Genomic DNA, 12,281 nt, shown 5'->3' with positions numbered 1-12,281 from the left:
TGTTCCTCTCATAAATGTCCCCAATTCTGTAATTTAGCATATTTTAAGTTGAGCTATTTTACAATATTTTTACAGCGTACATTACAATTTGGCACCAGCAAGCCATAACAATTGCGTGGAATTTATTGAACCATTACAATAATTCCCGATGGGTTAAAAGTAAACACTATTAAAGATAATCTCTTTCGGAAAATAACTTTAGTGCAGTTTTAATGCGAATAAAGTGTGTGATGTATCTATCAAATAGGTAAAATAAGAATTAAATAAGAATTTTGAATTGAATGTTTGAAATTCAAATACAAAGGTAAGTTTTTGATAAAGTAAACATTAATAATTTCACGAAAGAAGGAACATAACACGAAATAAGGAAAAAATTATGGAAATTTAGTATCAAGGCATTTTTTTAGACTTGAATTTCTTACAATACAACTGATTGAAAAAGAATAATGAACTATCAGAATGCCTCTAAAGTTTATTATACGAATTTCAGTGAGAAAACATGAAAAAAATAGTAGGTATGTTAATTTATACGTTAGTAGCGTAGCGTTGTAGGTTTAGATACCATCAAAGATTAAAATATATACCCATAATTATTTTATTATGGTACCTACCCTTGTATAGAACTTCGTCTAAATGATTTATACAAAATCTAATACAGTTACGCAGTTTTAAGTACATCGCAAGCGCTGGAGCGAACAATGTTAAGTATCACTTGAAGTATCTATATAATGTTGTTGCTGAAATAATATTATAATGAGCAGACAGCCCTCTGCGTATTAAAATTTAGATAATAATAAATATGGTGTTACCAATAGACGTAGGTTGGATAAACACGACTCTTAACGAGTTAAGATGACCTTTATTCTGATTTAATTAGTTTTCAGTTAACATCTTACTCACAAAAGAAGTATTTCTTGACTACAGCAGTCCTTATTGGGTCTGTCTGTTACGTATTTATCTTTAAAACTACGCAACAGATTTAGATGCAGCTTTTTTAATGGAGTGATATAAGATGTAGATTTTAGTATATAATTTATCAGGTTTTAGACAAAGCGGCCGAAGCTACGGGCGGAAAGCTAGTAATTAATAAGAAAGCTAATGTAGAATACACCTTTTAATAATTACACACTAGCCTGCAAGACTAATTTCATGTTAATCTAAATTTCTAATCTTATATATAAAAATGAATCGCAAAATGTGTTGGTAAGCGCATAACTCGGGAACGGCTGAACCGATTTCGATAATTCTTTTTTTATTATATTCCTTGAAGTACGAGGATGGTTCTTATGTAGAGAAAACGTAATTATGTACCACGGGCGAAGCCGGGGCTGACCGCTAGTTATAAATAAAGACGTAATTAAAGAAGTATAGCACGCATTGTACGTGAAAGTTCAATAAATGTGTTGACAATTTAAAATATTCTGTTAACATCAATTTATAAAACCAATTATTGGTACTGGGCGGAAACTTTTCATCCTCTCCACGTCGGCTGCGCTCGTGTCAAGCAAGTTCTGATTAAATTATATGATTGGGTTCCGTACTCATTTACATACGTTACTTTCCGCGAAGACAGATTTATTCAATCCCCGAAGTTTTCCGCGTAGTTTGATTGCTGAATTATTGTAAAATTGATACATTTTGTGTGAGTAATGGAGGTTTATTTTGGTTTTCGTTTACGTGGTTCAGTGATTTATGTGAATTTAAACGCATTTATAATGCGGTTAGAGTGGTATTCTAATTAATAATTTATGTACTTAATTAATTGTATTTCCAAACCAATAATTGCTAATTCTATAAAAATAACAAAAGATACGTATAAATTATATGTAAAATGTCGGTTAGAAGAGTTATGAAGGAAAAATATTTGTCTATTGTTACTTAAAAGTATGTAGGTACTTAATAAAAAACTTCACAAGCGTAGGTTAAAAAAATGCATGCAAATGGGAAAACAATAATTAACGGTAATAGCATCGTTTACTCTAAATACTTACATAATTATATGTATGTTGTATATATGTAGGTATTATGTATGTTGAATATAAATTCAAATACCTTTTTTGAAGTAGTTTGCGATATTCCTTCTGAATCGTTTACGAAATTTGGTTAGCGACTAACGCCTACATGTATCTACGTAAAAAGGAAATTTATGACAATTTAACGTCGAGATATCATAAAATGAATATTAACAAACCGAAAAATAAAAAGATAACACACGTATTTTCTCCCAGGACATATTTGTATTAAATTACTTACACTTATGAACACCACTTCATCACGCAAGAAAAATATAAAATATTACAGCGAAAGGTTATTTTCTGGCAGACATTATAAGCACATAAATCATTTTTAAATCTTTCTCGCGGGCGACTTAGAAAGTTATTATATTTTTGGCACGACCTAGCAATATTAGCTGAAATGCCTGTTTTATTATTTACTCGTTCCATGCAACGTTCCGTATAGAAGTGGCTTGTGGATTTATAATAGCGGCTCTATAATTTATTAATTTATATTTGGTCATCTTGTATGAGTTCTAGAGTGTTCTATCCTATCTATGCACGTAAGCATTACACTGTGGTAAATTAAATTTTACTTCTTTTTACATTACCTATGCATAATATTTATTTATTTACTAAATGATAATTACTACATGTCAGCAACATATCTTCTATCTATGTATATAGATGCTTATTGGAGTTAGATTTGCTTATCTGAAACTTATAAAGGTGATTGCCTATCCACATGCTTATTTGCCCACTCTCGTATAAAAAAGTGTAAGCTTCTTCATTTGTAATTTTTTCATGCTCATGTTGTACATGGGAATGACTACAATTACGTTTTTCAAGGTTTTCCACATGTACTCTTTATAATATCAACTAGCCCGCGGCGTACACTCAGACTTTATACGTTGTTAATATCTATTTAATATAAGCTTTTCTTTTTCATTTCATTCTTATAATAAATAAGAAAATATACATTTACGATAAACACAAATGTCAAATAACTTTTCATCCCACTTGGAGCAAACTATAAACGTACAAAGAATGAAGAACAAAGATACATTCCCCATTTAATATGACTCTATTTCCGCTAATCCCCAGATATCTAACTAGCGGAAACAATTAACAAATTCAACATAACTCGAGGACGAGCCTGAGTAAACAGTATTAATATCCGTCAACACACGACCCACCATTCTTACCTCGTAAAAAAGGAATATTTCCCTACTAAACCTCACCATAAACACAACATTACAAACATAATCCGCGCAAACGAAACGACCCCTAAATCCATCAACATAACAACTATTTTTCCACAACATAATAATTCATTTAAAATGGTCGTGCCGTCTATGTAACGTCTCCTAATTTGACTATAAAAGTATAGCGCACTTAAGTTTATTGCAATCTAAAGTTAATAACTTTGAAGATGCTTTATGCAAGCCCTTTGATGGTTTATAAAACATTATTAACGTCGGCCGAAAATTTGTAAGTATAGGGGTTGTCTTTTGTTTTGTAGTGTAACAATTCTTCAGTGTTTAGAGTTTAGACTAATTCTATGAATTTCATTGAACTCTGACTTCTGAGTCTTTAAATATTTCATAGGTAATGTTTTTAAAGATAGAGCTTTTGGGTTATTAATTAACATAAAACGCACCATAAAACATTAATACTCAATCGTTTGATCAAAAAAAGAAATTCCACTTCAAAAAAGTTTACAACAAGCCGCGTACTTGGTACTAGATTAAAAACAACGCCACACAGAGCCTTGATCAAAAAATCGTAACCCTAAAAACACAATCTCAATAATATTTAAGCGTTAATGCCACAGCATCAATATTCGGAGCACATTTTGTTATCCTTTGTGGACGTCACTTATTCCGTGAATGAGAGTCAAGCGACGACGTACTTCGTCGTATTACTAACGCCGCGTGACTCGTCTTCACGGTGGTGAGGAAAAGCGCGTTTTCACTACTACTATTAGGACTAAATAGTTAAATTAACAAATGATTGAACTGTTTCTGGAGTGACATTCGAAGTCTTAAAATTAAAATTCAAACGTACTGTTCTTTAGTACAGACAAAAAAGAGGCAGTTATAAGTTTAAAGAGTCGCTTCGACTGCTAGATATCCCCGGCTTTACTCGCGTGGTACCCAAAAAAATAGTAGTCTATGTGCTAAATGCGTAAATAATTTACCTCTGTGCCAATTCTCATTCTGTTCTTTACAGGTTCATTTATAAAGAGTAACAAATATCCAAATAACAATCATAAATTTACCGCGATTTTACCCGCACTCTGCTTATATTCATTTTTGCCTATAAGCCTTAGCGATAAATGGCATTTCTAACAGTGAAATAATTTTTCAAATAGGACCCGTGTTTCCTGTGATTAGCGAGTTCAAGCAAACAAACAATCTCGTCAGCTTTATAATATTAGCATAGATAGCCTAATTTCTATAGAAGTAGAATGTTTCATAGGCACATAGTCGTGGCTTTCATAGCCCGATCTAAAGGAAATAAATTGTCGCTCTCAAAAATGAAGTCTGCGCATTGTCGTTCATACGTAATGCTTATTGGATGCTGTGAGCTAAGACCGTGTCTGCTCATATCGCGCTTATTATTTAGACGCTCGTATTACTTTAGACAATGCTAAACTAAAATGTGGAGCAAGTTTATGTCGCAGTTAAGTTGTAAAAACCGTTCGATTATAAACTTGCGATTGCAATCTGTCGGAATACGGTGACACGTAACATTTTGTTGCAATAAGCCGATCGGTCGGTTATAATTTATTTATGTGATATTGATGTTTCTTAACTAGCAGTGTTAAAGGTAACATGGATATCACTTAAAATAAAAACGTACAGTTCTGGATGTTTGTATTTTCTAATTTATTCACTGAGCTGATTATCACTGACTATATTTAATTCGACACGTTTGATATTCGTAGTTTTTACCTAGAAGATTCAAAACTAGTATTTAGCTATTATTTCCGAATCTAGTTCACTATAATAGTTACCTATACCCATTTAACAAAATTACACAACAGAAAATATAATTCATACTTTACCCTCCTGTTTGTACAAATATTCAACAATGACTCGAAAAGAATTGGATGGATTTGATTTATCAGAGGCCTTGACCCTAAAACCTCTCGCCTGTAGACGTTTGACTTTACTGTTTGAATGTTAAGATATTTCTTCTGTACTGTAAATACTTTAAAAGGAAATCACAATACGATATTTATGCGTAATCGTATTATATGGACGTATTATAATCATTTACCGTGTGTGAAAAGAGGAAGAATTTGTGAGCTTTTTTTCATACTATTATTTTAATGTTACCATGTATTATTAAGGTATTTGATATAAAATTAATTTGATGGTATGAACTATGATTTCAGTCCGCCGATGATCACGCTCATGTAGTGTATTACAAAGTATGGGCCATGTTTCCCTTTTTCAATAATATTATGTAATTTTTACTTTTTTCATATTTGAAATAATCTGCAAGAAAGAGAGATAATAATCATTTTAATCGTCCTTACATAATATGTAACAAATACTTAGTTATTCATTGCCAAAATTAATTATTTAATGAATTAAAAAAGGTGAAATGTCTTAGGCATAATAGTCTTGTACTACCATGTATGATCTAATAAGAGTAACTTGAGAGCTGTACGTCACGACACGGTAATATCGACATGTGCCACGGCTAAAATATAGATGCAATAACATCATTCCTTGTGATATACATGTGTTGCAGTTGGATGAGTAATCGGACTATTTTGAAAATGCCTTGTTATAGTTTTTTATTATGAAGGCTAAAGAAAATTGAAGAGATTAATGGAAATGAGGAAAAATGCTTGTTTTCATATTAAAAAGGTTTGTAGTTTGAAGATATAAAATAAAACAATGACCGGCTAATTTTTATTTTCAATGTATTAATCCAGTCTTACTCAGTATCATTTAATTTATATTTTTCTTTGTAATTTTCTGTTCAAAACATTAAATATAAAACGTATAAGGACAGTTTTAAAATTTCTAAAGACTCTCAGTTAAATGAAAATTTATTTCGTTTTACGAAGAAGTTAAAAATATTACATTTAGAAGACAGAACATTGCTATAATTACCGTCTTTTGTTGTAGTTATTTTTGAATTGTTTTGTTTGTACTAATACTAAGAATGGTTTTAGGGCATATTTTGGTGCTATTTTTTACTAATAAAAACAAAAATTCAATAAGATTTTTTTTGATACTGCTAGACGATCTGCGTGGGTGTATTTTTGTATATAAATTGTGATATTTATAGAATAAATTATCGATACCCAATTTAGAAGGCATTCTGTATTTCTAAGAAATATGAGGCCTATTAATGTTAAACGCTTTCATATATTTTGTCCTAAAATATCATATTAGTTATTTAGATGATAGACTCGTCTAACAATAATGAATTTAATTAGGTTTTATATCGTAGAAAACCAAACGAAACCCAAATAATTTATATTAAGCGTAAATGTCTTCATTATCATCTTAATCTTAATAATCTACAATTAATCTTCATAAACTACAATAACCGGACATTTTCCAAACCGCTCGAATCGACACTTTCCCCGCAACATCCGCTATACGTTCAATAGATGGAATTGTTGTGTAAGGAAGACGCAATTGTGAATTATTGGAACGATATCGAACGGAGATACGTAAAAGCTTTCGCCCATCTCAGCGGTGCTGCGGTAATAAAACATTTCAGGCTAACATACGCGTTCCCAGTTGCTGATAAAAAATATAGAACATTTGCTGGGAAATGCATTTCTGATTTTTCTTGGAGATTTGAGGTGCTCTGTATTGTGTTTGTAAGATAATATTTAAGTAATTTAAAGGATGTCTTAGTTTTAACACTAAATAGAACGTCTTAGAATTTATCCCATGGCTAATTAAGCCAGCAAAAAGTTAAAAATGTGCTTGTTTCCATTGCTTAAAATTAAACTTCCTAATGGATATACCGTAACATCGTGCTTCTGTTACTTTAGATAAGTACTACGCAAGAAAATCTGTGGATCAAAGCTATTAAAAAAAATTAAAGCAACATGCATAATTTAAATAATAATTTATATATATTGTAATATTATTAGTCTTCTATACTTGGAATAAATACAAATATGTTGCCAAACTTTTCTCAACGTAGATGCACAAAATATCAAAACTAAACTTCAACCTTTGTTGTATCTATCAGTTTTCCGGTATCGCTTTGTATCTGCCCTAATTTTAATAATGCAGCCGTAATAGCATGAAAACACGTAACAGATATTTTATTTATTTATTGTATTCTATTAGTCAATACTTAATCTGTGAATTGTGAAAAATACATTTTTTATTTATTAAAATATTTTTTTTAAATTAAAACTTTGTAAACTCCATCACAAAAAACATATTATATTTAAGGCGTTTTGAACTAAAATATGAAAAGACATATAAAACCAGTAGAATCTGCTTATCATAATATTATAGTATGTTACAGATAAGTAAGAAAAATCTTCATAAAATATGTATATTCGAACAAAAGCTCAAGAAGCACTTGGCAACAGCCAAACTTCACTAGTGATGTACGCTGCAAAATTGGCAACACTAGTGATGCGACAATCCGTCGTAAGCTCGATGCACTATAAAACGTAGTACTTGATTTATATCGTTGGCGCGAAGTAAATCTGAACTGCACTACGTCGTAAAGTGACCCGCAGGTTAAGCACGCAATACATGTGCGAATATTTCATTTTGAATATATTTCCTTGATAATATCCTTCTTACTAATATTATAAATGAGAAAGTTTGTGAAGATATATTATGCTAATATCCTTATTCAACAACATAAAAGTGACGGTAAGTATGGTTTTAATGGATGAATGTTTGAGGATCTTTCACGTGAACACCACTGAACGGATTTTGATTCATTTGATGATATTTGGCAGTTATATACCATAATAAAAGTTGCTTTTTATGACTCTGAAATATATGTTCTTAAAATACAGTGAAAAGTTATAAGTGTGGTTTCTATCTTCTATTTTTTATTTAATTTATAAGAGAAAACGCAAAGTTATAAAAAGTCAACTAAGTTCTGTAGGTATTGATAGCATAATATTTTCAAAGTTATTAAAAAAATCTATTCATAAAAAACTAAGTTTTTTGATCTGTTCTTTTTAATATATGTATTATGTTCGTTACGAAGGTCGTAACGGCTATTGACTTTTACACATTTTATAGATGAAAAGGTTCCATTTTTATTATTTTTGTTCCGTTTTAAGAGCAAAGTATAGACGGTTAATGATCAGTAGGTTCTTATAAATGAAAAGCATCGTTCTTAGAAATCTTCTTATAATTTATTTTATTTTTATTATAATATGTTACAACCTAGAGTTATGAAAGGTGAGCGATGAAACAGCCAATGACCGTGTTTCATAGATAAGACAAAAGTAATTTTTATATATATAGTAATACGTATCAATAACGTTTAATAAATCAGAGTATTTACAGCTGCAGTATTTATATTATGGGGAAAGTCATTAATTTATGTAACGTTTATTTCGGAAACATAACTATTAGTGTCGATTCGAGTCGATTTTGTGTTGCAATTATGACAAAATAATATTATTTATATGTTTTTTATTGTTACGAGTATAACAATTAAAGAAATGGAAAATTATGTTTATCTGACTAGCCACCTTCGTGTTTCATGACCTGAACATGAACACAATCCTTACATTAAGATCTTCACATGTACTAGGCAAATATATGGACTATAAAACTGTATTTAAAATTTAAAATTCACGATTTTATATTGTAATTGCAATTTATTTATTAATCATATTGATATTTTGAACGCTTGACAAACAAAAAACATACAGAATACAATGATTAGCCCCCGTTAAGAATAAAATCGTTTAGATTCTAATGCAAATTATATTTATTATCCTACCTAACTATATAAAATATAATATTTAAAAAAAAATGTGTGCGTGTACTAGTGTACACACGTCAGAAATGAAACTTCTTTATGACCTTATTTTTCAAAAAATAATGTACTATGTATATGCAACTTTACAGAAATACGTCAATCACGCGTGTAAGGGCTCCCACACATAAACACGATACGACGTCGCGTCGTACAACGATGCGGCGTCGTTTCACGCGCGAGTGGTCTTCGCAGTTTCGCACACGCGGCCTCCGAAGGAGGCTGCGTGGGGGATGCTGTTCAGGACGATTCGTCCTCTGCAGCAGGTTGCTGGCGCCGCCCGCTAATACGGGCGGGTTACTGGGAGGACGAATCGCCCTGTATCGTTTCACGATAAGGGCTCCCACACGATACGACGCCGCATCGTTGTACGACGCGACGTCGTATCGTGTTTATGTGTGGGAGCCCTTAGGGATAAAAACAAGATGGCGCGTAACGATAAAATGTTATACTAAATTTTTTTCCAACTCCGATAAAGAAGTTTCACTTCAATATTAACTTCCGTTGCTATCCTCTACTCTAGCAACACTAACTACTACGCTACGCGTCATATTTTTCCACTTAAATAATATCCTGTAGTAATATTATCGCCTAGACCGCTTAGACTATCGTTAACATTAAAATATGTCATATCTTATTAAATAAAAATCAATTAAAAATTTCTTAATAAATTTAATCACCTACCTGATGTCAACCTTTGTTTTATAATCTGTTAAATCATAACACAAAGATTATAACATAAAGCGCACCACATTGTTATTTTCACTACAAACTTTAAACTCAAAATCACTTTTACAAGTTCTAGTAAATGTTGTATGCCGTATGGTCTGTTTTATGAGAATGGAACGATTTATTCATACTTATTAATACGAATTCTGTTTGTTATCTTTGCACATTAGGACAATTAGATAAAGATGACATTTTTAAGTTGTAGATAGATAACATTTTTAAGTGTGAGTTGTAACTTAAATTATGGACTTTAAGCTTTACTATTTATGTATTTATTGTATACAAAAACTTCGAAAACAATCTTCTTAAAACATCATGTTATGCTAATAAATGTTCTAAAAATCTGCAAAAAGCCTTAATCACTTACGTTTGCGTAACACACTGGCGTTTTCGACCCGCCCCGATTCCGCCTGGGTTTGAAATATCGCCTACGTAGGGAATAATGTAATTTTCTATTGGTGAAACAATTTTTAGAATCGATTAGTTTTTTATTTCTAGTTTTTTATTTATAAATACATTCGCAAACAATCCATACACACACGCTGAGCAGTTAGTAAATATTCAATCATCTACTTTAATATATGCCACTAATATTATTACTATTCGCGTCAGCCTGTAATCGAACCCACACCCCTCCAGTCCTATTACGCCATGTTATCGCGACCTCTGAGACGCCGCGCCCAAACCGCTTATTTCTACTTTAAACTTATACGAATTTTCTTGTCTTAAACATAAAACAATAAAACTCTCTGTTTATTGCTGTTTATATAAACAATATAAAATTATATTTTGAACTTATAATAAACTAGCTTACCACCCGCTTTCGCCCGCGTTATCAAAAACCTAATAAATTATATTTATATACCTTCCTCTTGAATCACTCTATCTATTAAAAAAAAGACGTGTAGCACTCGGGGACTGCCTCCGAGCCCGTCGGAGTGGGGAGCGTGAGGTTTTTTCGTTACGGAATTTCTAGATTCGCTCCCCGCGCTCACGGCCCGCGATAGAAGCTATACAATAGCTTAAAAAAACCTCATCAACATCCGTTGCTTAGTTTTAAAGATTTAAGCAAAAATAGGGACATATGGACAGAGAAAGCGACTTTGTTTTATACTTTGCAGGGATAATAATATAATAATGCGTAGGTACCTAATAAGTAATTGCAACAGATAAAAAGATAATAATCGCAAATAATCATAATTTAAGAGTATACCTACTCTAGACGTGTGTATGTTAGAATCACGTAGAAGTTGAAAGTTAAAAGAGACATTCAACTTCCAAGCTTCTACGTCCAGCTAAATTATATACGTTGGCACGTGCGTCGTTTAATTTCACTTGGCGCAGAATCTACCGAAAGATAAAAAAAGTTATAGAGATAATAAAGTAGTTTTATGTATTATGAATTAAAATATCATTCAAAGATTAATATCATTATTAAGTTCGTAGAGGTTTTACTACAGGGTTACGAAGCTACGGAATAAAATATTTGAGTGTTTAATTGTACAGCCTATAAGTGGTTTATAATAGGTATAACAAAAGTTACGCAGTTTCCCATGATGTATTATTATCGATAAGAAGAGCGAACAGATTATCTGAAAAATCAATTCAATTTTTACTAACTCGTCTAGTCTCGACTCCCGACTGTCATTACTGAAGTTTGAGGCCTAACACAGAAATATCATTGTTAAACTTATAAAATGAAACGAAATAGTGTGTACTTATGTAATATTAAGTGATTTATATTAGAATGGAGGAACTTTTAATTCCTACTTCTCCACACAAGTGTACCTACAACACATAACAGTTTATAGCCGATATAACCCTTATTATGAAGACGATATGGACCATAAAAAACTTTTCATTTCTCATTCCAGGAATGCCAGGTGAGGTACAGAGAGGTACAGTCACGTACAATATTACACGTATGACGGGCAGAGCTAATTTCACCGTTTGTACACGCGTGCACGAAATGACGTTCACGTTTATTAATTATGTACACAATTGTAAACATAATTGCCATGATTTAAGGACGAGAATTGCGTAAGGTTTTGAAGTTGGTATCTTAAAAGTTTGCTTGTTGAATGCGTGACCAAATTAGAAACGTGGATGTAGATACTGTATTAATCATTTTTAACAAACAACTAAACCACCTTCAAATTATTTAAACCATTTAAATGGACAACAAGGAAGCTTTCAGATATCAAAGAATCACCAAAATCGATTTACTAAATCGAAAGTTGTAAGGTTACAAAAAACTGCAGTCCAATTGAAAACCTTCTCCCTTTTTGAAGTTTATTGTTTTTATCTCCTTACGCAAACACGTGGTACATTCGCATAACATGTGTATTCTGTGTGTATGCTTGTTCTAGTTCTATCAAATGAATATTCGGATTTGAACGCCTTTGTCTCGAAGATCTCGACTGTCGAGATAGTTCTTAGTTATGTTTAGTGGAAATAGAAGCTTCCATGAAACGAGTGTCAGTATCTAAGCTCGTAATCTGGGATCTAAGAAGTTTAGTTTCTGTTCTATAGAGGTTGCTTTTTTATTGC

The sequence above is a fragment of the Colias philodice genome, chromosome 18 (genome assembly GCF_061535455.1).
Source record: "Colias philodice isolate Cphi_HAF_F1 chromosome 18, ilColPhil1 Martin Lab GWU primary, whole genome shotgun sequence".
Taxonomy (NCBI): Eukaryota; Metazoa; Arthropoda; class Insecta; order Lepidoptera; family Pieridae; genus Colias; species Colias philodice.
The sequence above is the reverse complement of the archived record's forward strand: the minus strand, read 5'-3'. Positions refer to the sequence as shown.